Consider the following 25,654-nt stretch of genomic DNA (forward strand, 5'->3'; position numbering starts at 1 on the left):
GACGGAGGAATGGCATTTTTGCAAGAGACAGGGTGAGAGGAGGAATTGTCCAGATAGCTGTGAGAGTCAGTAGGCTTATAGTAGACATCAGTGGATAAGCTGTCTCCAGAGATAGAGACAGAAAGATCTAGAAAGGGGAGGGAGGTGTCGGAAATGGACCAGGTAAACCTGAGGGCAGGGTGAAAGTTGGAGGCAAAGTTAATAAAGTTAACGAGCTCAGCACACGTGCAGGAAGCAGCGCCAATGCAGTCGTCGATGTAGTGAAGGAAAAGTGGGGGACAGATACCAGAATAGGCACGGAACATAGATTGTTCCACAAAGCCAACAAAAAGACAGGCATAGCTAGGACCCATACGGGTGCCCATAGCTACACCTTTAGTTTGGAGGAAATGGGAGGAGCCAAAGGAGAAATTATTAAGAGTAAGGACTAATTCCGCTAGACGGAGCAGAGTGGTGGTAGAGGGGAACTGATTAGGTCTGGAATCCAAAAATTAGCGGAGAGCTTTGAGATCTTCCTGATGGGGGATGGAAGTATATAGGGACTGGACATCCATGGTGAAAATAAAGCGGTGGGGGCAAGGGAACTTAAAATCATCAAAAAGTTTAAGAGCGTGAGAAGTGTCACAAACATAGGTAGGAAGGGATTGAACAAGGGGGGATAAAACCGTGTCGAGGTACGCAGAAACGAGTTTGGTGGGGCAGGAGCAAGCTGAGACAATAGGTCTGCCAGGACAGGCAGGTTTGTGGATCTTGGGTAGGAGGTAGAAACGGGAAGTGCGAGGTGTGTGAACTATAAAGTTGGTAGCTGTGGATGGGAGATCCCCTGAGCGGATAAAGTCGGTGATGGTGTGGGAGACAATGGCCTGGTGCTCCTTAGTGGGGTCACGATCGAGGGGAAATAAGAGGAGGTATCCGTGAGTTGTCGCTGTGCCTCGGCAAGGTAGAGGTCAGTACGCCAGACTACAACAGCACCCTCCTTATCGGCGGGTTTATTAATAAGGTTAGGATTAGTGCAGTGGGAGTGGAGAGCAGAGTGTTCGGAAGGAGTGAGGTTGGAATTGGAACAAGGTGCGGTGAAGTCGAGACGGTTGATATCCCGTCGGCAGTTAGCAATAAAGAGATCCAGAGCAGGCAGAAGACCAGAGTGGGGTGTCCATGAAGAGGAGGAGGGTTGAAGATGGGAGAAGGGGTCAGTGGTGGGGGCGGAAGGGTCCTTACCGAAGAAGTAGGCTTGGAGACAGAGACGGAGGAAGAAGAGTTCCGCATCATGGTGAATGCTGAACTCGCTGAGGTGTGGGTGAAGGGAGACAAAGGTGAGGCCCTTACTGATGACAGGGTGTTCTGCCTCCGACAGTTGAAGGTCGGAGGGGATGGTAAAGACCCGGCACGGATGAGAGCTGGGATCAGAGGGGGGAGTGGGGAGGGTTGGGGTGTCAGTGGAGAGGGGAGGGTTGGGGTGAGAGGAAGATGGAGCCTCTGAGGACCCAGGAGCTGACGGTGGGAACTTTGGGAGACGGGGTTGCAGAGTGGTGGTGGGGGAAGGGGAGACGGGAGTCACAATAGCAGCACATAAAGACCCGGCCTGGAGTTCAAGGCTGGAGTCGCAGTTGGTGGTTGCATCGACTGTACCTCTTCCGAGAGATGCTGCCTGGCCTGCTGCGTTCAACATCTAATGATTAAGTGGCAACCATTCTACTTACTAAGAGAGCTATCCACTGTGATCCTGGCTGCAGTTTACATAGCACAAAGGCAGATGTTAATCAAGCACTTGATGTATTGACTGCTGTGATTAGCAGACAAATAAACCAGCCTTCTGCAATGCATTTCACATGCTTTCTGGGGACTTCAGCCAGGCCAGCTTTAAGAAATCTCTGTGCAATTATCATCAACCTATCACCTGCAGCACCAGGGGTCTCAACACACTCGACCACTTCTGCTCTACCATTAAGAATGCATCCTCCCATTCCTTGACTTCAGTTTCGGAAATCTGATCATCTGGTTTTCCTCCTCTTAATGGAATGCACTGCCCGAGTCAGTGGTGGAGGCAGATACACTAGTGAAGTTTAAGAGACTACTAGACAAGTATATGGGGGAATTTAAGGTCAGGGCTTATATGGGAGGCAGGGTTTGAGGGTCGGCACAACATTGTGGGCCGAAGGGCCTGTACTTGTGCTGTACCATTCTGTGTTCTATGTTTTAACAGAATATAAACAGAGTCTAAAAGGCAAGGGACCAGAGGTAAGGACAAAAAAGAGGTGGTTGCAAGAAGCAGAGGACTGGTTACAGGATTGCTTTGAGTCGGTGGACTGGGCCATTTTCAAGGACCCATTAGAAGTTCTGATTGAGTACCCCATGGCTGTCAAAAGATTTAATGAGGACATTTGTGGTTTGTGTGTCCCCACATGGCTGTGTGCTTAGCCCCCTTCTCTAAGTATTTTATACTTAAGACTATGAGGCACAGTATGGTTCCAATGCCATATTCAACTTAGCTGATGACACCTGTGTTGTTGTCTCGATTTAAAATGGTGACAAATCAGGATCTTGAGAGCGTTTGAAAATCTGGCTGAATGGTGCTGCAACAGCAACCTCTCTCTCAGTGTGAGCAAAACCAATGAGCTGATTATTGAACACAGGTTGAGGAAACCGGAGTTCCATGAGCCATTCCTCATCAAGGGATTGGAATTGGAGAGGGTCAGTAACTGAAAAATTCATTGTGATTATTATTTCAAAGGATTTGTCCTTGGGACAGCACATAAGTTGCATTACAAAGAAGACACAGTAGCACCTCTATTTTCTTGGAAGTTTGCAACAGATTAAGCATGTCATCTAAAACACTGGTGACCTTCTATAGACGTACAGTAAGTATCTTGACTAGTTGCTTCATGGCCAGGTATGGACACACCATTAACAGAAAAGCCTACAAAAAGTGGTGGAGACAGCCCAGTCCATCATATCAAATGTCCTCCCCACAATTAGAGCATATCTACAAGGAATGCTGCCACAAGAAAGCAGATCCATCATCAAGGACCCCCACCATCTAAGCCATGCTCTCTTCTCACCTCTGCCATTGGGAAAGAGGTACAGGAGCCACAGATCCACACCACCAGGTTCATATAACATAAAGCACAGTAACAGGCCCTTCTAACCACAATGTTGTGCTGATCCAAATAAATTAGTAATCAAATGGTCAACCAAACTAATCTCTTCTGACCACACAATATCCATATCCTTCGATTTTCCTCACATTCATGTGCCTATCTAAGCATCTCTTTAAACTCCCTAAAGTATCTGCCTCTACCCCCACCCCAGGCAGCACATTCCATATACACACCACTCGCTTTGTAAAAACTTGCACTTTACATCATCCTCTGAAACTCTCGATGCATGTATAGAATGGCATGAGATTCTCTTTAATCCTATTTGCAAAGGACGTTTCTTAGAAACATAGAAACATAGAAAATAGGTGCAGGAGTAGGCCATTCGGCCCTTCAAGCCTGCACCGCCATTTATTATGATCATGGCTGATCATCCAACTCAGAACCCTGTACCAGCCTTCCTTCCATACCCCCTGACCCCCGTAGCCAAAAGGGCCATATCTAACTCCCTCTTAAATATAGCCAATGAACTGGCCTCAACTGTTTCCTGTGGCAGAGAATTCCACAGATTCACCGCTCTCTGTGTGAAGAAGTTTTTCCTAATCTCAGTCCTAAAAGGCTTCCCCCTTATCCTCAAACTGTGACCCCTCGTTCTGGACTTCCCCAACATCGGGAACAATCTTCCTGCATCTAGCCTGTCCAATCCCTTTAGGATTTTATACGTTTCAATCAGGTCCCCCCTCAATCTTCTAAATTCCAACGAGTACAAGCCTAGTTCATCCAGTCTTTCTTCATATGAAAGTCCTGCCATCCCAGGAATCAATCTGGTGAACCTTCTTTGTACTCCCTCTATGGCAAGGATGTCTTTCCTCAGATTACGGGACCAAATCTGCACACAATACTCCAGGTGTGGTCTCACCAAGGCCTTATACAACTATGCAATCCCCTGACATCTGTGTACTTTCCAATTCCAGCTGCTGCCATCTCCCAATTTAAAAATTTTCATCATTGGTGATCATGTCATCAGCTGCCAAAACCCTGAGCTCTGGAATCCCCTCACCAAGGCGGTTTCTTCTCCTCATCTCACCTGTATAAAATGCTTATTAAAACCTCATTGAACATTCCTGTTCAAGTATTGACTAACCAATCCACTGCAGATTACAGTGGGTTATTTTGAACTTGAACTAAATAGCTACATTTTCTGGTTTGAAACCAGCCCAATTAACATAATCCATTTTCGTACATTGCAGCTCTTGAGAAATCAGTTCATGTGCTCTGGGTCAACATCCTGTGTTCTATACACAGTGCACTTGCTTGCAAATCTGTCCTTTTAACTACGGCCTGATTATTCCTTTCCACTTACATTAAAAACTGAAGACTGGCTCATGTTTATGGGAAGAAGCTAAACAAAAATACTGATTGGAAGTTTATCTCAAGCCTCTGACTTGTAGAGGTTCCTGCTGCTGTTAGAAAGATGAGCTTAGCAAAAAGAAAAGTTCCCCGGCTCTTGACAGTGAATTTCTGCCTACCATTGGCACTGTTTGGTTCATTTTCCTCTAAAATTTTCCTATCCATGTACCAATCCAAATGTCTTTAAAATGTTGTTATTGTAACTGCTTCACCCACATCTCAGCTTCTCCAGTTTATATATGTAACTGAAGTCTCTCACTCACGAAGTCATTTTGGTAACTCTCTTCTACACCCTTTCCAGATTTTTCACATCCTTCCTAAAATGTGTTGTCCAGAAATGAACACTATATTCCAATTGTGACTGAACTAGCATTATGTAAGCTTTCAACGTGACTTTGCAGCTCTTGTACCCTATATCTCTTCTTATAATCCTACATTTTAACCACTTTTAATGCTTTATTGACATCATATACAGTATGCTCTCTAATCTTGAATGGCAATAACACCCGTCCAGATTAACAAAATTTCTAGTCAAAGTAATTAGACCATTATAAATAAGATGCCAGCCGCTGACTGGCTAAGGGCTGATCTTAACTGTTATAGATTGTTTAATCCATTGTCCTAATATTGTATGTTGCAACTTTCAGTTTTATTTTCTTGGCTTCAGCAGCCCCATTGATTCAGATGACATTATATCCCTCAGGATCCCGAGATTTCTGTTCTCTCACCAGCATTTAAATCAGCAGTAGCTTGACCTGAAGCTTATTACAGAAAATATCAAATATATGTGGTAATGGAACAGTTCAATATCTTTGCATAAATTCTTCTGCGTATGCACTGATCAGTGGGGAATTATTTTTATATCATCAATTGACTGATTTACATAAAATAAATGAATGAGCTGTACACAGCCATGCTGTAAGCACATATCAAGAAATGGATTTCTTTCTTCTCAGTTCATAAAAACAAAGCCACAACTTGCTTTCTTCCAAAACTTTGGATCTTTAATCAAAGGCAATTTTGTGGTAGTTTCACCTTGCTGAAACAATAATATCCTGTGATTACTATTAGCAAAATGTATATTTACTCTTTGCTTCCTTTTAAAAAGTATAAAAAAACTCAGCTCTGTAAGTGAAAATACATACAATTTATGTCATCAGTTGTACCCTTGTGCCACAGTAAGTCATGGCACACAGACAATTTTGAGGTCATCAGCACCTGGTAGTCTTGGCAGAAATTCTCATAAAGACCTTATTATGTGCAGTTTTAAATTTAAAACAAAAACTCAAAAAGATGCCTACTTGTGTGCATTGCAGAAGGATAGAAGTTCATAGAAATTCAGACAGATTTACACAGTAGCGGCTATCCATGAGCAAGAACTGAGATGTCCAGTCAGTGCTAAGAAAGTTCTGGGACTGTGTAGTTCTTTGTGCTTTCACAGATTAAGTAATTAATTTCTGACGTTTGGAGGGACTAATGATTAATAATATTAATAATAATGATTAGTAATGATTCATGATTATGTTTTCTTAATATTAACAGAATCTGAATCTGATTTCCCTATGTACACAGAACTGGTAGAATAAAAAAGATACGGGTATATTGTATGCAGTTGTAAGTCTGACTTCAACATGACTCCATTAGCATTGTCACTTTGATATTCATAGAGCCATGGAAGGCACAGCATAAAAAAGGGTCAATTGGCCCATTGTGCAAATACCAGTCAAAAATATGAATTATTTAGAAATAGCTAAGTATAATCAACTGAAACCACTTTTGGATTAATATAAAAATTGAAACATAATGACTACCCAAAATATAAGCTTTTCTTATTTTCCTTAGGGCAAATTAAAATACTTTCTCTTTGACCAAGCTTTTAGAAATCGCCCCCTAATTTTATCTTATGTAGTCAGTGTCAAATTTTGTCCAGTATTCTCCTGAGACTTACCCCTTGATCTTTTACCTTCTTAAAAAACAAAATATTTATAGGTTCCGAGACCAATAAAGGATATAAACCATCTTTTAAGTAGCAGCTGGATCAGAAATAGATCAGAAATGTTTAAAGTTTACGCAGTTTCTGGTAAATAGTATTTCAAATTTGAATCATTTATGCACTTCATACAATATTTATCCTGAATGTAATCTGCTGGAAGAGCAGATGAACAGATGGAAGAGTCTTGGTCCAAAATGTCAACTCTTTATTCCTCTCCATAGATGCTGCCTGATCTGCTGAGTTCCACCAGCATTTTGAGTGTGTTGCATCTGCAGAATCTCTTGTGTTTAAGATGAAGAGAGCACTTCTGGGAACTTTAGAGTGAAGAATAACCAGAGAATAAAGCCATGGAGTTAGACAGAAAGATTGGCTGAGGATTAGAGGAATAGTCTGTACTCAGGAGAGTGGTGTGATTAGTCCTGACAGCTTGAAGGTTGCCTCTTTGAGTAAGTAGAACTGGAAAGATTCAGAATAAGCAACACTTGTGAACTGAGATCCCAGGCAGTGATAGATATTTTTGGAAGATGTCTACAGATTATTTTGAGCTATTTATTACCTTGCGTCAGTGACAGACTTTGGACTAGGAAACAATTTGAACCAGTGCTAAATGTGTTTCAAGTGTTTATTATGGACCGTACTTAAGAAAATTCTCTGTTGAAAGGTCTTGTAACTTGTTGCAAAGCAAACTGTTCTGGTGGGTGGTGGGTGGTAAAATCACTGAAACGCTATTATGCGAGTGGATTTAATTCCAGTGTATCACCCTTATTTCCAGTTCATGTAAATTGAAGCTCACTTACCATGTGTGGGTGATGCAGGGATTCCAGCTGGAAGCTACTTATATCTTCTTCCCATGCCTTGTCATGTGTATGGCCTGCTGTAACCAGATATCCAAAGTTGTTAAACCTAGGAATGGTATATTCATAAGAGGTAAAGATGCATCATGTTTTATAACTTCATCATTTTGTTTGTTTTATTTCTCTCCTCGCATATACTGATTTGGTGTTAAATTGTCTTTTTCTGCATCTTGTAATAGACATTAATAAGGCTCTGCAAACAACTTCATCTGTTGCTTCATTGTTGGTATCAGTACACCTGAAAATGCAGGCTTTGTGAGTTCTAGCGTTATTTCAGTGCAAAGTCTATGTTGACTTTCCAATATACCACCCATTATGCCACTGGTGTTTAGGGCAGCAATGAAGATCCTCCATCTCTGGAAATGTTCAGGGCTTCCTTCATCATGTCAGTAGCTTCCTCTTGGTTTTCACTACTGTTAATCGTGCAAGTCCCAGGTGGAGACTCTAGAATACTGTCACACTAAGATGTAGAAGGATTCTTCATTGCTGTTTCTGTAACAATTTTGTTTTACCAGTCAGGGTTGTTAACCCTGAGCTGAACCCCAAAACCTGAAGGACCAGTGGACCACTTTTAGTCTGGCCTCTACCCTTTGACATGTTTAGCATGGGTGATTCTACCAAGAGGCAAAGCATAAAGCCCTGACTCCAGCCAGCATAGCTCTCCTGATCACTGAGGCACGCAAGCCTCCAAACCCAATTACAAAATTGTGGTCTTTTTGATGGAATATAGAGATGTAGGAGCACATATCTGTTGGAGATGGCACCTTTTCAATATAAGATTGAGTAAAGCCTGATATATTTCATGGTATGATTTTAAAAGAAGGGATAATGTCTTCCTGCAAACCCAGCTACTATTTGTACCCTTAACCAACATCACTAGCATACTGTATATTATCTGTGTTGTAGCGTGGATGAAATTACCGGAGAGACAGACTCACTGGTAGATACAAAGCAGCTTCTTTATTTGACACCACAAGGTACAGCAGGCATCTACAGACGGAGATGCTTTCCGTAGAAAGGTCTGTTAGCTCAATGTGGGCTCAATATTTATATGCTGAACACAAAGGCAATTGCTACTTAAAAAAGTTATAGATAATGCTTCCTTTTGAAGCTACGTACAAACATCACACCCTGGGATTTCATCCTTTCCTTCCAACGCCAACATGTCTGGGTTGGTATCCACAGCCTTTAGTTCAATCCACAATACATTTATTTGGCATTTTACGTGCTAACATAGAAGACAATTAATATTTATAATGTATAGATAATACTGTCTTCAAAACTACAGCATTAGGTAAAACTACGGTGCCAGAAGCATCTGGTATTCACACCTTTTAGGAAGCCCATTGTGGTGGACTCAATCCACAGTCCTTTGTCAAACAGTTAAAATAAAAGTCTGGTGGCCAAAGTCATTTAAGTGTAAACAAATCATCTACCCAAAAATTCACTCTAACAATCTGGTCATTAAGATATTGTTACTTAGAACATTGCTGTGCATTAATTGGCTTCTACATTATTTACATTATGACAGTGGCCACACTTCAACTGCGCCATTGGCATTAACCACCTTAACTAGCATGAGGATATGAGAAGTGTAAAGAAAACTGCAAGGAACTTGAAATTCTGTATTATGCTTTGGAAACATTCCCCTTTATTAGCCAGAGGCATTATTTTCCAGCTTCCTCCCTCAGAAGCAGAAAGACAGTTGGTTAGTCAATCAAAAGGAAGAGTTCAGAAAGATGTTAATAATATATATCACTGTTCTGCTGACAGTGTTTAGTTATCTTAAAATCAGAAATTTATATTTGCACCTCTACTTTAATGTGCAGATATCCCTAACACCCTGCAGAGGGAAAAGGAAAGAACTAATTCCCAATCTGTGGAGTGGGATTTGGTAAATAAAGCTGGTCTGACTGAATAGATAATAAGGGAAATATGTGTTACTGCTGTCAGTGGGAAGCTGTGATGGTGTTAAAGGAGGGGATTACTGAAATGCAGCAGAGGCAGCTGAAAGGGTCTCCTGCCAATAGATGAAGAAACTGTGTGTGTATTCGTCCATCATCAACGTCGATGAGGACCTTGACACCATTATGATGTCAAGGTCGTGATTTGGATTTAAGTGAGGGAGAGTTGGGCAGCATCAGCCTCACTCTCTCTTCCCAATTCCCATCTGGATCCAGTGGCAAGACAAGAGAGTTGAGACAGCTGAAGATGGAACTAGGCGCATTGGATGACCAGGACGTCTTCTGTGTCTTGTCGTGCTCTACGCGTTCCATGACGCTTGCAGAGACCACCGTCTTGACCGTTGGACCTTTCATTGGTCAATCCGCTGGAGTCTGTCTTCATATTCTGGGATAGACAACTCCCTATCTCACCGAGGGTTTGAGACCCGTCGGCTACCCTCACCTGGTTTAGCCAGCTTGTCAAAGCCGTTGGCCAGGGTGTGGCCACTGTCACATGCAAACAGCTACGGGGAGCCACAGGTGAGAGCTGAGTGCCAGGTGGGGACCGAAGGTGGACTAGCCATCTTGAAAAGGACGTGACGTGTTCCCCCACCAGAGGTGCTACCCCTCCCTGACATCCCATGCACACCACGAAGAAACTGGGGTCAATAAGAAAGCATTGGATTAAAGGCCCAAATGTAACCTGAAGGCAGACCAAAGCTGGAGAGGCCTTTAAAGGCACCAAACTGAAAGTATTTGAAAAGAAGTCAAGAGTAAAAATACATTGTTTTTTACTTGCAACCAGGAACCAGGATCCTTCAATAATATTGTAACAGAAACAGGATAGTAAGGCAACGGTTGCGGTTTTGAAGGTTTGAAGGGCCTATCAACGTAGATGGAAAGCCTATTGAATGAGACGAAATTAACTCAGGAGAAGTCCATGAAATTATGAAATGCTAAACAAAACTATCCAAAACCAGGCTGAAAATGGCAGGTAGACTATAGCAGTAATTAGGTTGATTCAAGCATGAGAAAAATAGCACCGGAGGAGGCTTAGATATTAAAGGAGGGATTCCCAACCTGGGATCTGTTGTTGTGTGAATGAAATCACCCGAGAGATGTGGTAGTAGACATGAAGCAGTCTCTTTATTAAACAAAATATCACAAATAAGAGAGAGATAGCCCAATACTACAAGCAATTATTGTGCTTTAAATCAAAATTCAGGACAATTTATATTTACAATGCTTCCTTCTGTATGCTCTACATGTAACAGTCGTATCCATGTGATGGGATGTTGGTTGGGTTCATGTATATGTAGACAATTAATTAAGTGTCTGTTTCCTGGTCTGTCTGGTCTGCATTTTACTGTTCTGCATTTTAAACTTAATCTACAATGTAAACGCAGATCTGAAGTTTGGTCACTGAAGTCAATATTTTACCTAAACCAAAGATGCACCCAAATGAGGTCCACAGACCCCTTGGTTAATGGTAAGGGTCCATGGCATAACAAAGGTTAGGAACCCTTTTGTTAAAGGAATTGTGGTTTTTAATATGAGTGAATGGAAAATAAAAGGCCTTCACATGGGTGTAAGGTACACAGGATGTAGATTTGTTTTTTTTCAAACACTGAAAGCTCAGAGTGTGGAAAAGAGCTGAGTAAAGACAGACCACTCAATTAAATTCAGGGTACCAGATGTTGACAATATAACAAATGCCAAATGAGATCATTTTTATAGAAAGAGTTAGGTGTATCTATGCCAAGAATTTGTCAAGATATTCTAAATTCTCTCAAGGTGGTGTGGTTGAAACCAATGACTAAGGTGCATTTGGCATACTCCGATGCTGCAGAGAAGCTTACTGGGAGATGCTCTCTGCTGGAGATTAACTAAAGGGAGATAAAATGTGGTAAACTAGGAAATTATGCATCTTTACTTTGGAGCACTCCTGTTCAGCAGAGGATTCTGACAAAGGAAAGTGGTTATAGGATGATGAACGTAGCTTTAATGCAAATAATCACTTCAGTCACAAAAGTCACAGCCACACAGTACAGAGAAAGTAGAAAGCAAAGACAATCCAGCCCTAAATGTAAGAAAGCAGCTCCCAGGGCTTGTCTCAGTAGCTTTCCAGGAGAAACTTAAATCCAAATTGGAAAGACTGACAAAGGCGGGAACAAAAATCCCAGTGGATATGCTGACCGGTAACAGTGCTCCCCTTTTCTATTGGATATCCAAGGATTGGACTTTATGGATAGGTGTTTCAGTATAAAGCTTTGGAGCAACTATCTTGCAGCATAGTCATTTAACTAACAGGCAAGTACAGCTGTGATAGACATATTCGATTTGAATTGAGAAGGAGCTACTTAATGCCAAATGGAAGTTTACCAGTGTACATATGGGAGAATTTTATATGAATACAGCGATGAAAAACCAGTTGAGATACTAATCGTTTTTGAGCACAAATACAGAGTGTGTAGAGAATGCCTATGAGAACGTACATTTCCAATGAAAAGTTTCAGTGCTGTCTGGGCAAACATGTGCACACTGCTGATATGCTTAGCTGATCCTCCCATGGTCACTAGGGATGGGGAGAAACATTGTTTCCTATGACTAAACATGTATCTGTGTTGCAACAGTGTCTTTTTGGGAGAAGTCCAGAGGCAATCTGCTCAGTAACAGATAACGCAAGTTACTACCAGCTTTGCGAGTGAGTGAACTAAAGGAGATATTGAGGCAGGAATCAAGCAGCACCATTGACGAGAATCAGCCACAATCATACTGAACAATGAAAGAGGCTTGAGAGGCCAAATGACATTCTACTGTTTTTTGTGTTCTTTTATGTTATTGGCTGTCATGAGTTTGCTGGGCCTAATAGGAAAGTAGTGTAGATTGGCTAACAGCTCGGAAGCAGTGAATGCAGTGTCTGGAATTTTTTAAATCCTATGAATTATGGAATAGTTCCTGTATATCAGAGGGTGATAAGCATAGTTCCATTATTAAATGAAGGAAGGAAAGTGAAAACAGAAAACTACAAATCAGTTAGCCTAACATTGGCAATGGAGAAAGAGCTCAAGTCAATTATAAAGGATGGAATAACAGGACAACTTAAAAACAATTATTGTGATTCTTCAATATTACTATGAAATTATGAAAGGGAGATTGTACTTGACAACTAACTTGATTTTTTTGAGTGTGTTACTGAGCAGCAATAAATGAATCTTTTCTCAGATAGCTGGCAGTAACAAATGAGGGATCAATGTTTGAGCCTCATCTGCCATACTCTTGCTGGTGTACATGGTGTGCCCATCTACCCCTGATGCCACTTTATATTTACCCCAGTATGCGCAGTTCCACATTGTTTGGTACTATCAGCAAACCTAGAAATGAGGCATTTAGTAGTCTTTAATAAATCATTGACATAGATTCTAAAAAGCTGAGGCCCAAGTAATTATTACAGAACCCCAATAGTTACAGCCTGGTAACTCCAGCAGATTTATTTATCCCAACTTTTTTCTTTCTGAACAATAGCCATTCTTGATCCAATGAGATATTTTACTCCCAGTGCTGTATGCTCTTATCTTGTTAACTTACTTCCTGTGTGGAATCTATTAAAGGTCAAATAGAAAATCTAAATATATCAAAACCACTGCCTTGCCTCTATCTGCTCTACCAGTTGTACAATCAAAGAACTCCAGCAGATAAGATAAATTCTATTTTCCTTTAATTAAACCCATCTGAGTCTGCTCAATCCTGTTACTCTTTTCACAGTGTTCTTTTATAACATCCCTTGATATAGATTTCACCACTTTCCCTACCTATCATTGATAGATGTTTCAGGTTGATAGTTACTGCTTTCTCTCTTGGATCAATGCTGTTTGGAAAACCAGCGGTTGAACATCCACAATTTTTATAGGCTCCTCTTTCAAACTCTGTGTGTTGATTAGCTCCTTGAGACTGATCATCTGTGAAGCTCGTTAACTTCTCTCGTATCACTATGTACTTCCTCTAGTTCCTCATTTTAATCAGACACTTTGTTTCTTAATATTTGTAGAAGGAGTTTTTATGTTCCTCTGATAACAATTGCAAACTTTGACATTTCTATTTTTTTCTAAATTTCTGTCTTTTCTGTAATGAATCCACATTTGCCCTCACTCACCTTTTCCTTTTTCCATACCTACAGAAGCTCTTACCTTAGGTTTTCTTTCTTGCTAGTGTATTCTCATACACGGGTTTCTCTTTTTGTATCAATTTCTGGTCGTCCTTTGCAGAATTCAAAAATGCTCTTAATCTAAGGCCCACCGCAATTTTTGACAGATTTATAGGACTCTTCCTTTGATTAAGTGCTATCTTTAATGTCTCTTGTCAACTATGAATTAATCACTTTTCCTTATGTTTTTGTGACTAGAAGAATATTTTCTGCCATTTTTGATTTCTCTTTATAAATATTTGCCTTTGCTTGCCACCTTCAATATATTTACTCCATTATCCAGAGCCAATTTTCTTTAAACCTTAGAAGTTTACTTTAACATTTAAGATCATGGTTTCAGTTTGAACAAAATCAGTTTCTAACTCAATGTGAAATTCTATCATGTTATCGTAACTTTAGCACAAGGTTATTTAACCCTTTCGTGTTATACAAACTGAGATCTAAAATAGCTTTCTCTGCAGTTGGTTTTAAAATTTATTGATCTAAAAATCACCCATCACCATATACATATAATCTGACTTGTCCACAATATATTTAGATTAAATTTTCCCATGATTATTATACTACGTCTGTTATGCACATCTAATTTACTGATTTATGCTGTGTTTAATATCACAAATATTATTTTATGGCCCATAAATAACTCCTATCAATGTTCACTACCCTTTACTTGACCCATACTTTTAGACATTTCTTTTATTTATTTCATAATGATAAACAGGCACATGTAAATTAATGGGACTCAGCTGACTGTTCAGGCTGGATCGATAGATGGTCTACATTCCATGATGAAATGGACACCCGTTTGCTCATCTCACTGGCTTTAAAATATGGTAGAGGGATATCAGGTGGAATGTTACCAATCTCACTGAGGCTTCTGCTCTGCTTGCCAGCTATGGTTCAGCAGTGTAGATACGTGGAGTAAAACAGGGTTCCCCAATGTTCTTTGCACTGCGGACCGGTTTAATATTGACCATATTCTTGCCGACCGGCCAACCGGGTGCGGGGGGGGGGGGGAATGTTCTAGCAGGGTTAAACTCACCTCAACATGTCTTTTACAGTTAGGATTGCCAATTTTCTCACTCCCAAATAAGGGACAAAATTAGCAGTCAAATCCTGGGACACTTGTGTTTACCCCAGGAAAGACTACCAGGACCATGAAGCCTTGTGCTTCATGGTCATGAGCTGTGTGCGCATGCGTGATGTGCGCATATGTGACGTGCGCATGCGCGCCGATTTTTTTCCCACAAATCAGTTTTGGCTTAATCTTCCCGACTATACTGTACATACATTATTTCTACTTTATATAGGCTGTGTATTTATCATATCATTCCTGCTTTTACTATATGTTAAGTGTTATTTTCGGTTTTATGCGTTATTTGGTATGATTTGGTAGGTTATTTTTTGGGTCTGGGAACGCTCAAAAATTTTTCCCATATAAATTAATGGTAATTGCTTCTTCTCTTTACGCCATTTCAGCATGAGCAGTTTCATAGGACCACTCTACCTTAGCGGGGGAAATACGGAACACAGGTAGTCCCGTATAGGACAAACCAATTTAGCCCAATATACGGGATGTCCCGGCAAATACGGGACAGATGGCAACCCTATATTCAAGTTCAACAGTGCGAGACAGGGAATGAGGAAAGATGCAACTGACTCATATTGTTTCCTCGCGGCTCAGTAGCACATGCTTTGCGGCCCGGTACCAGTCCGCGGCTTGGTGACTGGGGACCACTGGAGTAAAAGATTTCAATGTATCCTGTGTCTCTTGTCAGTTCTCTGGTAGAGAACTGAAGCTCTGAATGACATGATGAATGAAATCCATCTAGTGATAAATATAGCTGTGTAGGTCCTTTGGGCACATGGTGCTTCTTGTTTTGTAGCCCCCTGTTGACCACCTTGCTCTCTTATCTGCAAAATTTAACAAAGGAGAAACATAATGTGAACATAATATTATCAATTGCAAAAGAAGAGAAATAGATGCCATTTAGTTACTCCACACTATCCTCATATAAACAACTCAGGTCAAAGAACATCTGGATTCCCACTTCATGTGGATTGGAATATGATTCAAAGTAATATCTGCCACTCACAACAATTCTTACCTGCAACAAAATCCAGTTCTGGGGAAGTGCTGGTTGGGTGTGATGTTGCCTTCCTGGTAAGTTTCCGCCTGATTAGGGAACAGAATTGTGGAGTAATGCTGAAATCCTTTAACTACCACCAATTTTGTCTCTTCCCAATCAATAGGAATGATAAACAAACTAATGTTAGTGTTCTTTTCCATGTTAGCATCTTCACAATTATTGTCCTAATTATAGTCAATTGACTACATAATATAGCACTGGACCTGAAGCAGGCACCCCATTCCAACCCCTCTCATGGGAGAAAGTTACCAGACTGACAGAAGAAAAGATTTAAAGATGTGCCTAAATCTTTGGAAAAAGTGCTCCATACTAACTCTTGGGACTTCCTGGCCCATTAATCCTCAAGGTGGAGAAGAAGTGTTCAGAATGGTATTGAGAGGTTTGAATTATTACGCCAGGAGACAGAAGCTCAGAGTAAACACTAGTTATGCAACACATTCAAACTAATCACCTGTCCACCCCACTGCCACTTCAGTGATAGTCTCCAGTTCCTACATAGACCTCATCAATCACTTCTGAACTATAGACCTGGAGTAGACACATGTCATTCTTGATCTTCGTTTAGGTCAGAAAATATATCGGAAAAAGTCATGTTGTATATTCTTTAACTAATTTCAGTAACATTAATATTCACCTAGTTAAATCTTAGCAAATGCAAGTGATTTACATAACTGATGTTCAAACACATCCAGTTTCCGAAAACAATTGGGAAACCAGCATTAATGTCCTTATCTTCTGATCCTCCTTTCTAACTATTGTCAATATTGTCTGTTTGGCAAGCTGAAGAACAGATTCTTCAAGTTCCTAGCTGTGTTGAGTTCTTTTCTTAATCACAGCCTCCCTCTGATCCTTTGATAGCAATGCCATGGAATCTAACCATCAGTGAAGTTTTGACCACACAGTTTGTTTGTGGTTTGTTAGTCCAATGGTTTTTCGGTCTTTACCGTGCTTTGTAACTTCATCATAAACTCAGCCTCAATCACAACACCAGTGTAAAAAGAGGCATGGTTTCCAGCTGTATGTGTATGTTGCTTGACTGTAATATAAAGTGTTTCGTGTTTTTGCCTGGGGTATAATTGTAATGATCAATTACAATACGTCAGGATGCTGTTCATTGACTATAGCTCAGCATTTAATACCACCATTCCTACAATCCTGATTGAGATGTTGCAGAGCCTGGGCCTCTGTACCTCCCTCTGCAATTGGATCCTTAACTTCCTAACCAATCTGTGCGGATTGGTGATAACATATCCTTCTCACCAACGATCAACACTGACACACTTTAAGGATGTGTGATTAGCCCACTACTGTACTCTCTATATTCACATGATTGTGTGCCTATGCATAGCTCAAGTACCATCTATAAATTTGTTGATGATACAACCATTGTTGGTAGAATCTCAGGTGGTGACGAGAGGGTGTACAGGAGTGAGATATGCCAACTAGTGGAATGGTGCTGCAGCAACAACCTGGCACTCAATGTCAGTAAGCCAAAAGAGCTGATTGTGAACTTCAGGAAGGGTAAGACAAAGGAACACATACCAATCCTCATAGAGGGATCAGAAGTGGAGAGAGTGAGCAGCTTCAAGTTCCTGGGTGTTGAGATCTCTGAGAATCCGACCTGGTCCCAACATATCGATGTAGTTATAAGGAAGGCAAGACAGCGGCTATACTTTATTAGGAGTTGGAAGAGATTTGGCATGTCAACAAATACACTCAAAAGCTTCTATATTTGTACCATGGAGAAAATTCTGACAGACTGCATCACTGTCTGGTATGGAGGGGCTACTGCACTGAACCAAAAGAAGCTGTAGAAGGTTATAAATCTAGTTAGCTCCATCTTAGGTACTAGCCTACAAAGTACCCAGGACATCTTCAGGGAGTGGTGTCTCAGAAAAGCAGCATCCATTATTAAGGACCTCCAGCACCCAGGGCATGCCCTTTTCTCACTGTTACCATCAGGCAGGAGGTATAGAAGCATGAAGGCACACTCTCAGTGATTCAGGAACAGCTTCTTCGCCTCTGCCATCCGATTCCCGAATGGACATCGAATCTTTGGACACTGTCTCACTTTTTCATAATATAGAATATTTCTGTTTTTGCATGTTTTTAAAAATGTATTCAATATTTGATATTCAATATATTCAATTGATTTACTTATTTATTATTATTATTTATTTTATTTTATTTTATTTATTATTATTGTTATTGTTGTTGTTTTTCTCTGCTAGATTATGTATTGCATTGAACTGCTGCTGCTAAGTTAACAAATTTCCAGTGATAATAAACCTGATTCTGATTCTGGTCATTCCTCTACAACCAAGCAACTTTCAGACAAAACAGAAAAAAAGATAACAGTTGGCGCCATCTGAAAATGACATCTTTCATATTCTGTCAATTGTATGGTAAAATTAAATTAAATGCCCAGCTAGACCAATAATTTCACCTAGATCTGCTCTGAATAAACCTCATGCTTTAAAGGTAAAGACACCCCCAATTACAGAGATGGATTTAAAAAGAATATTTGCAAGTCCCAAAGCACATTATAATCTTGATTTTTGGTTGCATTCCATGTAAAATCAAGCAGGGTCCCAGTTGAACAGTGCAGCACAACCTCTGTCCTCCTGGAGCATCAACATCAATTTTCTTTTTTTCAAGACCATTCTATTACATAAGTATTCTATTTATTTCAGTACAATTTGGTGCCACATCTTTCCTATATCATTCTTTTGACTGGAAGATGTTTGTTATGTCTTGATGTTGCCTGATGACTGTCACTCACTGTGTTCCATGTCCGACAGATGGACATCCAATTACTGGAAACTTCTAGAGGAAACTTCTAGAAACTTCAGGCACATTCCTGAGTGCCCAGTGATGATGACAGTGAGATTCCTCGAGAAGACGGAGTTTGGTTTGATGGGGAGGGATAATTGATGCTGCACCAAGTACTGACCAGGTTTGATGTGAACACTAATACATCATTAACCTGTGGGTTGTGCCACTGTACAAGGGAATGTAGCTAGAAGGGAGAGTGTGGGTGGAAGTTTAAAGGGGAAGTATTTAACATTCCGTTGATGTTATGTGTACGGAACAAGCTGCTAGAGGAAGTCATTGAACTAGAGATGATAACAATGGGCCGTTACACATGTAGGAAAGGTTTGGAAGGATATTGTGGGTCTAGTGGGTCTAGCTTAGATGGGTATCTTAGTTGGAGAAATTGAGCTGAAGGTTGGTAGTATTGAGGATAGTGTAGAAGGTTATCATAGGTTACAATAGGATATTGATAGGATGCAGAGCTCAGCTGAGAAGTGGCAGATGGAGTTCAATTCTGAGAAGTGTGAAGTGATACACTTCAGAGGTTAAACTTGAAGGTAGTACACATGGTTAATGGCAGGATTCCTAGCGGTGTGGAGAAATGGAGTGATCTTGGGATTCAAGTCCATAGATCCCTCAAAGTTGCCATGTAAGTTGATAGGGTGTTTAAGAAGGCATCATGTTTGTTGGCCTTTAGTAGTAGGAGGAAGTGAGTTCAAAAGCCATGAGATAAGATTACAACTCTATAAAACTCTGGTTAGACAACACTTGGAGTACTGTGTTCTGTTCTGGTCACCTCAATATGGAAATAATGTGGAAGCTTTAGAGAGGGTACAGAGGAGATTTACTAGGATGCTGCCTGGATTAGAGGACATATCTTATAGGAAGAATTTGAGCAGGCTCAAGCTTTTTCTTTTGAGTCAGTGAGGTTAAGAGATGACTTGATAGGGGTGTATAGGATGATAGGCATAGATAGAGTGGAGAGCCAGCGACTATTTTTTCCCCAGAGTGGCAATGGCTATTATAAGAGGGCATAATTTTAAGGTGATTGGAGGAATGTCAGAGGTAGGATTTTTACAGAGAGAGTGGTAAGTGCATCGAATGCACTGCCGGGTGTGATGGTAGAGGTGGATATATTCGGGAGATTTATGAGACTCTTAGATAGGCATAAGGATGAAAGAAAAATGGAGGGTTATATGTGACAGAAGATTTGATTGATCATGGAATAAACTAAAACATGATGGACTGTGAGGCTTGCACTGTATTAAGTCCATTTCCATATAGCATGATTCTGTGTCTCTACCCTCAGAAAACTGGTTATTCAATCATTTTTCTAGCTATCATGTCCATTGGCTGTAGCCAGGGTTCAGTGCACCATTCTGCAATTGGGCTCTGTGAACCCTAAGGAAACCCACACGGTCACGGGGAGGACAGAGGAAGAGATTCAAAAATGCTCAGAGCTTCCATATAGTAGTGCAAAATTTTCACCGACTCCTGGGAATCCCTTGCTCATAGTCAGTTAAAATGGGGAAGGAGCTTTTGATATGATATGGAGAACCCTGGTGTTTACATACTGAGAGAATGCTGAAGTTCTTCCTAAGCAATGGAAAAAACAGAATATTTCACACACAGCCCCACTCCCCCCGATTACCCAGTATCCATCCCAGTATCTTCTGATAACTTTAAAATCTATGTAACAATGTGTAGTACCGATGATTTCTGTCGAATTGGATAACTTGATAAATATTACACATTCAGGCTGGAGACACAAGAAGCTGCCAAGGCTGGAAACCTACAGTAACACACAAAGGGCCTGGAAGAAAACAGCAGTAGAAAGAGCAGCTATGGAGGGAAATAGGAAATCAAAAATTTGGGAAAAGACCCTTCATCAGGAGAATCAGATATATAAAGTCTGTTTATTTTCCTATCTCTTTTATTTTGCTCTTATTTTCATATTATTTGTTGATAATAAAATATCCCAGAGTTGTGAAAATGCATGAAATGCACCTCAGAACACAGGCTTGGGAAAATGTGGCAGCCTTTATCAGATCAAGGAGAAAATCCCTTGGGCCAGAGGATTGAAGTTTTCTACCTGAAAGGGTGATGGATAGTCAATCTAACTGAGGCTCTGGAGCAGCGATGATCTTATTGAATGGCAGAGTAGGTTTGAGAGCTATAGTTCTGCTGTCACTGCTTTTGTTTTTTAATCTTTATGTTAATGTAACTTGATGTAATAACTTAAACGCAAACAACAGGAATTCTGCAGATGCTGGAAATTCAAGCAACACACATCAAAGTTGCTGGTGAACGCAGCAGGCCAAACAGCATCTGTAGGAAGAGGTGCAGTCGACGTTTCAGGCTGAGACCCTTCGTCAGGACTAACTGAAGGAAGAGTGAGTAAGGGATTTGAAAGTTGGAGGGGGAGGGGGAGATCCAAAATGATAGGAGAAGATAGGAGGGGGAGGGATAGAGCCAAGAGCTGGACAGGTGATTGGCAAAAGGGATATGACAGGATCATGGGACAGGAGGTCCGGGAAGAAAGACAACGGGGGGGGACCCAGAGGATGGGCAAGAGGTATATTCAGAGGAACAGAGGGAGAAAAAGGAGAGTGAGAGAAAGAATGTGTGCATAAAAATAAGTAACAGATCGGGTACGAGGGGGAGGTGGGGTTCTCTAACTTCCACTAAGGGCATGAACATCGACTTCTCTAACTTCCGCTAAGGCCCCACCTCCCCCTCGTAGCCCATCTGTTACTTATTTTTATGCACACATTCTTTCTCTCACTCTCCTTTTTCTCCCTCTGTCCCTCTGAATATACCTCTTGCCCATCCTCTGGGTCAACCCCCCCTTGTCTTTCTTCCCGGACCTCCTGTCCCATGATCCTCTCGTATCCCCTTTTGCCAATCACCTGTCCAGCTCTCGGCTCCATCCCTCCCCCTCCTGTCTTCTCCTATCATTTTAGATCTCCCCCTCCCCCTCCAACTTTCAAATCCCTTACTCACTCTTCCTTCAGTTAGTCCTGACGAAGGGTCTCGGCCTGAAACGTCGACTGCACCTCTTCCTACAGATGCTGCCTGGCCTGCTACGTTCACCAGCAACTTTGATGTGTGTTGATGTAATAACTTGATTTTTTTTTATATTTTCTGAGTTTTTTTTGTTGTAATGAAATTATAAACATGAATCAATGGCAATCTATACATTACATAATGTTTCCCCTCAAGAAGTTTTTGTGTCTGACTTGCAAGCATCACACAGAGACCTTGACTGTTTATGCAACCCTTCCGCTCTAGATGGACCTGACACATCAAATCAAGCAATACCCAAGGTGATAGTTCATTATTTAGGATTATGTCTATTGTGCATCTTATTTATTGATTTCTCTACTGATGTTACTGTCATTCAGTCACATTGTTCTTGCCCCCGTTTGCAACTTACTCATTTCTGTTCAAGAAGTTGGAGTTTAAGTCATTGGAGATGAAGAACAGCAGAAGAATGAGACATAATTCCAGCACGACAAGACCATGTAGAAGTGATACATTGCACTCCTGTGGTATATGTTACTGTGATTTATATCAATATATTGCAGTACTGGGTAATGCACAAAGAAGGGTTTCTGACCTATCTAATTGCTATCTTTAGGTTATGATACATTGAGGATAGTTTCCACTGATATGTTCCCTTTTGAGCACTAAACAACTGAAATTATAACAGTACCAGTGAGCTGCCTGCCTGATGAGTTCCTGTTGTAACATTTATCACGGGTGATTCACCCTTGCAATTCATGGGACATCCACAGGTTTGATTAATAGCAACAGATTTGATGTTACGCAGAATGGTTGTGAATCTTGTAACCAATTGTTGGCAATATTTTATTGTGCTTATTTTAACACCAGGAATATTACATAGTATATAGTACTGAAATAGACCTCTCAGTCCTACATAATTGTCATGTTACCTGGATTACACAATTCATAAAAATGCACAGGTATAGATATTCACTACCCATAACCCGATGCAAATAATTCCCAAATCTGGATGTACACACAGGAAATGAGCAGCTGAGGAACTTGAAGAACTGGTACATAGTAAAATGAGAAATGAATGAACATGCAATCTGTGCTGAATGGATTTCTCTGAATTGTTAACCAGATTTCTTGTTATCTTATACCCAGACAGTAGGCTCTTCAGCTGCATATTAACACAGAAGCGTAATAATCAGCAAAACATTCTTTATTAAAGGTAGTCAAGAGTAACAAAAGTAACGGGTACAACAATCTATCAACAGTCATACTGCATTGGGCCCTTTATTCTTAAAGATGTGCTTATGCATTATACTATTTTCCTGTTTTTAAGAAATAAAGTAATGGATCCATTCAATCCATCAACTATCCACTGGCATGAAATTATACCATTAGTTAACTATTTGTTTAATTATATTCATTTTTTATAAGTATACTTTATTTTAATCCCCCCATTCACATAACACTGCAATGGTTCAGTCTGATAACTGAACCTTCCCTTGAGTTTCTCCATCAAAGTTTGGAATATTTCTATTGCTTTATATATATGTAAAGCTTTGACAGAACATGGAAGCACCTGTACTAACTCCCACAGCCCCCGATGATCCTGTGATTTCAGTCTCTGAGGTCTACAAGAGAGCATCCTATAGAAGGGTGAACCCACGGAAAGCATCCAACCCAGACAGGGCTCCTGGTTGAGTACTAAAGACCTGTGCTGATTAACTAGCTGGAGTATTCACTAATATCTTTAACCTTTCACTTCGGCTGTCTGAGGTACCCATCTGCTTCAAGTAGGCTTCAATTATACTGATGCCTAAGAAAAATATGATAACTTGTCTCAATGACTATCGTTTATTAGCACTGAAATCCACTATGATGAAGCGCTGTGAGAAGTTGTTGAATATTAACTCCTGCCTGAGAAACAACTTCGATCTACACCAATTTGCCTACCTTCACAACTGGTCACTAACAGATGCCGTTTCATTGGCTCTTCACCCAACCCTGGAGCATCTGGACAGCAAAGATGCATACATGAGGATGCTCTTCATGGACTACAGCTTGGCATTCAATACCATCACCCGCTCAAAACTAATCAATACGATTTAAGACTTCGGCCTCAATACCTCCTTGTGCAACTGGCTTCTCAATTTCCTCACATGCAGACCCCAGTCATCTCAGGTTGGCGATAACATCTCCTTCACAATCTCTGTCTGAACAGTTTCATCAAAAAGGTATATGCTTAGCTCCCTGCTCTACTTGCTTTTTACTTATGACTGTGAGGCAAAGCACTGCTCCAATTCTATATTTAAGTGTACTGATGACATCACTGTCAGAGGCCAAATCAAAGTGACAAATCAGCATATAGGAGGGAGAATGAAAATCTGGCTACAACAACCTCTCACTCAATGTCAGCAAGATCAAGGAGCTGATTATTGACTTGAAGAGGAGGAAACCAGAGGTCCATGAGCCAGTCATCATCGGGAAATCAGAGGTGGAGAAGATCAGCAACTTAACATTTTGCAGTGTTATCATTTCAGAGGATCTGTCCTGGGTCCAGCACTTAAGTGCATTTATGAGAAAAACAATCACACGGTGATTTAACAGTTCTCAGTATTTATTCAATCCAATCTTCAGTTTTCCTTGAAGTATAACTCAACAGCTTAGTTCAACCCAACCAGCTCTGAGATCTCTGTGCTCTTCCAATTCTGCTTTCATGAATATCCCTAATTTTTATGTCCCTTATGCTTGACCGGAAAGCACTTCAGAAGTTCTGTCTCTCTCTCTCTCTGTCTCTCTCTCTCTCTGTCTTTCTCTCTATCTAAGCTCTTTCTAAAGCTCTCTATCAATGCTATCTAGCCATCTGTCTATCTCTCTCTCTCTCTCTCTCTCTCTCTCTCTCTATAACGGCTAAGTGTTTGGAAATCTGCCTCAATACTATTATCTTTTCGGTTTCAGTGACAAGTATAATTTGTTAACTGTGTTGTAGGTTCAAATGTATTGCTATCTTAATGGAAGTTTATAAATGCAAGTTACTCAGATTTATGGAAATTGTGTATGAACCACATGTAGAAATAACTGAGGAGCAATTATGTTTAAATGATTATTATCAGTACCCAGTTTACTCAACAAACAATGCAAAATTGTAACTAATTCTAAGATAACTGGGCAGTGCGTAATTAATTGCCAAGAATACTAATAATTGTACTGTATATCATCCTCTCTGATTCACAGGATTGAATACTTTGAACAGCTAGTCAAACAAGACCAAAACAGAGGGAACTTGCACTCAATGCACTTTGTAATATTTTGGTCTGCCTTCAGTCTGCAAAATAGTTATAAACATTGTCGTTAAAGCAATGCTCTGATATGCTGTGGCCAGTGTTCATTTAGCTGGTGGAGTACTTAAATCACTCATTATTTGCCTCTGTAGAATACATTATATTTTTGACACCAACATCCGATCATTGCTGTGTAACTCATTTGTTTACATTATTTGGACACACTTCAGCAGCTTTCTCAGATTCAGTTGATATCTTCCATTAATCTGATTGTATCATTTTCTGTTTATGAATCTGTTGTTCATGAAAAATGAGAAGATTTGATGCTCTCAGTAATTCCTCTAGACATTGATTACTGATGTATACCTTTAATTCCTTCCAGTTTTTGGTAACAGGTAATATTCAACATGGATCGTAACTTGTAGTCATTTCCATGTTGTCAAAAACAAGACATACCACCATATCAGAGATCTTTTGAATAAGGAGGAGCAATACCTTATATTCCATCTGGGTAGCCTCCAACCTAATGGTATGAATATCAGTTTCTCCATCTGGTAAAAATCATTCTCTTCCCTTCTCCTCTTCTTCTATTCTATTCCCCACTCTGACCTCTTATCTCTTCTGACCTGCCCATCAGTTCCCCTGGTGCTCCTCCTTCTTCCCTTTCTCCTGTGGTCCACTCTCCTCTCCTATCAGGAAAGGAATGGAGGGTTATGGGCTGAGTGTAGGTTTGTGGGACTAGGTGAGAGTAAGAGTTCGGCACGGACTAGAAGGGCCAAGATGGCCTGTTTCTGTGCTGTAATTGTTTTATGGTTATATGGTTATCAGATTCCTTCTTCTCCAGTCCTTTACCTTTCCCACCCACCTGGCTTCTACTATCACTTTCTAGCTA

General features: G+C 40.6%; 1 protein-coding gene across 1 annotated transcript in view; it reads left to right on the top strand.

Annotated features, from left to right (window-relative positions):
- The window catches only part of lingo2 (leucine rich repeat and Ig domain containing 2), a 798,988-nt gene that overhangs the window by 232,207 nt on the left and 541,127 nt on the right, over positions 1-25,654 (top strand). The window lies entirely within an intron of this gene.

This window comes from Mobula hypostoma, chromosome 5, assembly GCF_963921235.1.
Source record: "Mobula hypostoma chromosome 5, sMobHyp1.1, whole genome shotgun sequence".
Classification (NCBI taxonomy): domain Eukaryota; kingdom Metazoa; phylum Chordata; class Chondrichthyes; order Myliobatiformes; family Myliobatidae; genus Mobula; species Mobula hypostoma.